Source organism: Seriola lalandi, unplaced genomic scaffold (assembly GCF_002814215.2).
Source record: "Seriola lalandi dorsalis isolate HSWRI2012SDOR001 ecotype SW California unplaced genomic scaffold, Sedor1 jcf7180002054979, whole genome shotgun sequence".
Taxonomy (NCBI): domain Eukaryota; kingdom Metazoa; phylum Chordata; class Actinopteri; order Carangiformes; family Carangidae; genus Seriola; species Seriola lalandi.
This window is the reverse complement of record NW_019525529.1, coordinates 457,036-461,173: the sequence shown is the minus strand read 5'-3', so window position 1 is coordinate 461,173 and position 4,138 is coordinate 457,036. Positions and strand designations below refer to the sequence as shown.

General features: G+C 40.8%; 1 long non-coding RNA gene across 1 annotated transcript in view; it reads right to left on the bottom strand.

Moving 5' to 3' along the window:
- Positions 1-1,789: 1,789 nt before the first annotated feature.
- The window catches only part of LOC147817271 (uncharacterized), a 3,732-nt gene continuing 1,383 nt past the window's right edge, over positions 1,790-4,138 (bottom strand). The window contains exon 3 of the long non-coding RNA XR_015436521.1: positions 1,790-3,518. This is a non-coding gene — a long non-coding RNA (uncharacterized LOC147817271). The remainder of the gene's footprint in view (positions 3,519-4,138) is intronic.

Sequence of the window (4,138 nt, the reverse complement as noted above, 5' to 3'; positions counted from 1 at the left end):
TCCCAAACGAGTAAAAGTGAAGGTGTATGGGCAGTGTTGTGAATCATAGACAGATGCAAAGAGTTACTGAAATGGGACTTTTCTTTACTTTTACTTCAGGCCTTTGATAACCCCTTGATTATCATGCAGCAATCTCAATTGTTTCATGAATGATGTCTCGCACCCCGTCCACACATTCCACAGTTGTTTACAAGTGGTCTTCACAAACGCATTATAATTGGATCCCCTGACTTTAATAGACAACCCTCGGGGGGCGTAACCTCTGGAACAGTAGCCTAAATGATGGATTACAGCGTTGATAAAAGTGTTGGCTGTAATGATGGATTACAGCCAACACTTGCACGTCCGTGTTAGAACCAGCATCTATTAGCGTTTGCCATGTAATTGAAAGTAATCAATTCCAGTTTGGTGGCTCGGCTGCGGATCAGGGGCTCCGTACAACACAGACACACAGGGTGACAATACAGTGTTTTTTTTTTTTTATATTAACTGTTGGCGCTTCTAAAATAGACGTTACGATGAGCAGGGTGCGACTTCACACGCAGGGCTCGCTGTGTAAGGGCGACTGTATCACACAGGCCCTTTTACTACGACACTCCCGTCAGGCCCCTGCAGCTCTTCGTACCAGTCTGTTACAAACCCTGCTCAGAAATGAAATATTTTGTTGTGTAGTCACCGTAGCCATTGTCGCTCTAATAGCTTCCATCCATATCAGCCACTGTAAGAATAAACCGCCTCTATTTATTTTGTCAAACGTAGGTTGTTTTTTTTTTTTTTTGCTCCTGTGTAGATTCACAATAATCTGTAGTTCACTCTGGCCCTTTTGTAGCTTTCAGAGACTCTGTCATATTTTTTATTAAGATGTTTTATGCTCTGAACAGTGTCTGCTGTTTTTTTTTTTTTTTTTTAAATGTCATAGTTTTATACATTTGGCTCATCTAGCAGATAAAAGAATGAATGAAAGAACATTTTTAACATGTCCAAGAGTACTTAAATAATAAACATTGCAAAAACCGTTAATTGTTAATTGTGTTTTCATACAATCAATAAAACCACATACTTGTATCTAAAAAGAAGAAAAAGAAAATCTTTTATACGATATATTTTAATTAAAAAAGTGCTTTGCTTGTTGTTGATTAACTGGGATGTTTGAGCTTCACTGTGCAGGATGATGTATGTGCAGAGTTTGACACTAGAGAGACGTTCTGACATTCATCCGCGGGCGGTAAGTTTCTCGTCGACGCACTATATTTATATATAGCATAAAGTCATAGGAAGCGTCACAAGCGTGACGAGGAAGCTTGACTTTTTTCCAGTGCTCGTACATGCACAGCGGGCCTCTCGGTGGAGCAGCACACAGGTTTTGTGTCGGTGTTTCAGTGAGGTGGATTTAAGTTTAATTTTTAACCCGTGTTGGAAGTTTTAGGTGGAAAAACCAAATCGTGTCACAGGTCAAGGTCAACTGGGGAAGTCTCACTCTGCTTGAGAAAATAAAGACTGATATTTTGTGGATGAGCCTCTTCTGAGCTGTTTTCTCCACTTTACTTTTGCATCTTTACCTGCATGTAACACCCTTTATGTATGACTGTATAGTAATTGTGGAGTCAAAATTTTGAAACCTCTGCATATGTTTACAGTTTTATACAAAAGTGTGAAAGGTACAAAGAACTATGAAGAAACTACAAAGCTTGGTAAATGCATTTTAAATGATTGATATGCTCTTTTGGCGACACAACTGGAACTGTGAATCAAGTCACGTTACATTCACTTCACATAAAACACAAAAAGATTCCACAAAGATTTCGTCTTTTATTTCCCGAGATGCATTTTTTTGAAAAGTCGACCATTTCCATGCAAATGGCGACCGCAACCCAAAACGACAACCTTTGAGTCAGAGAAGGAGCTGTGAAATGCAGTGCTTCCATAGTGCAAAAAAATAAAATTAAAAAATAAAGTGAACTAGTAACAATTTCACAGCTGACTAAGTAACATGACATCAGCATGAGCCTTTTATAGACAATATGTCATTCCGAGGTCCACCGCAATCTCTAAAAACATCAGTGTTCGTAGATTGTCTCAGCAATAAGAGCTAATCATAGGCTGCTTGTTTTCAGCTTGTTTTCATCGTCTCATAGTGTAATTGTAAAGTAAAGGTTGTCATTATCTTTAAAAAGTCAACAGACACTATGACGCCGCAGCTCAGCAAACGGATTAGTGCTGTGTCTTTTTCATGATCAATCCCACGTAGCATTAAAATATCATTTTGGCAATTTTTCTTTTATCACAGTCGTGTGGCCAACTGGGGAGAAACCCTGCCTTTTGAAAACATACAAAACATCCCATAACTTTGTTGTTGTTTTTGATATTTTCCTGCTGAGTCTGCGGCTCGAGGCCAACAATGAGCTCTGACTAAAAAACAAAAACAAAAAAAAAACCCGCTGACTGCATGATCTAAAGAGGCCAAATGGTGTGTGTGTGTGTGTGTGTGTGTGTGTGTGTGTGTGTGTGTGTGTGTGTGTTTGGTTTGAAATACAACTACATTAGCCCTTTAATAACGGGATACCAGTTACGTGTTCTGATGCTTCAACAGACTTCATGCATAGAATTCTGCAACATGTCACTGCACATAACGGGCATTCCCACAAAAGTGCACCATTTTGGAAACATAAGAAATCTCAAGTTATAAATGACAGAAGCGATATCCATTCAGAAAACAAAGTAAAAACCATGTAGAAGCCATAGTAACAACACAACAAATGTCTGTTTTTTTTTTTGAAACAATAAATAATTAGCAGTAGTTGTTGTTTTGTTTTTTTTGCTGTAAATAGCGAGCTTTCATCCACTGGATAATAGTACATCACTTGCATCAGTGTGAGAGTAGAGAATGATAGTCATTGCACAACCAAAGCTTAATATTTTTACCTGTGTGATACACATTAACAGGCTTGTGTTCTCTCCCACGGCCCCCCCCCCCCACACACACACACAGACAATCAGTAACCCTCACCAGCAAACAGGGCGGGCGAGCAGCCGCCCGTCATCCAAATCGTTTGCTCAGTGCAACTTCAGAAACGTAGCCCTTGTTAAGAAGCTCTGAAAAATATAGACGCTCTCCAAATCTTTCTCAAGTCCCGACAGTCTGCCACCTACAGAGGTAAAGAGTAGAGGGCGATGCAATACAATTCATTCCCAGTCTGACCAACGTTAACTTAAATAAACACTATATACAAATCAGGGCCTAGGCGTCAGCTGGCGCTAAGTGAGCCGTGTTTGTGCCGAGTCGAGCCGTCAGGCGCTTCAGTAGGACACTTGACAGGGTCAAGGCCAAGATCACTGACGTGCAGGTTTGGCGTCCTAGGCGGGGCGGGTAGGGGGGGTGGTTGGAGGGAGGGGGGTTTGATGTATTTTTTAAATCTTTTTGGCACTTCATGGTGAAGTTTAGGAGATGGGCGACAGGGAAACAGGACACTGCCCGTTGTTGTTCATGATGTCATCCAGGTCTTCGTCGTCCAGGTCCACTGAGGGAGGAGAGGTCAAAGGTCAGGAATGTGCACCGCTACTGAACAAAACACTAGATACGGCGACAAAAATGGAGCTTAGATGAATCGATTTTTTTCCATTTGAAGAAATCAGTTCCCTTAAAGCAGCTGTTTGATTTGTCCTTATGCCAAGATCCATCTGGTTTCTCTGGCTTCATATTTACCCCACAGATATTACAGTGGTATCAATCCTCTCCTCTTACTCTCTGCAGGAAACTGGAGTATTGCTTTAAATATTTAACAATTTTCAAACACTACCCCTACATCAGAGGCTGCAGTATCTGTAGATGACGTTTACATGATACTCAGACTAACTCAGCGCAGCCTTACTGCAACTACCGGCTTGCCTACGTTTTGAAAGATCAAGTTCATATTCACCAACTCTTAACATCATCTTCTTGCTCTCTGGAGACAGACAAACTGTGGAGGTCAATCTCAATTTAAAAATGTGTTACTGAATAATACAAGGTGCGTGATTGTGCTCCGATTTCTCCTGATCAGTTTATCACTGCAGCTCTATAAACCTTATGCAAAGTAAAAGAACAATTGTCTGTGTTCTCATGCACTTTGGTTTGTTCTGATTCTTGTGTGCCCCCCCC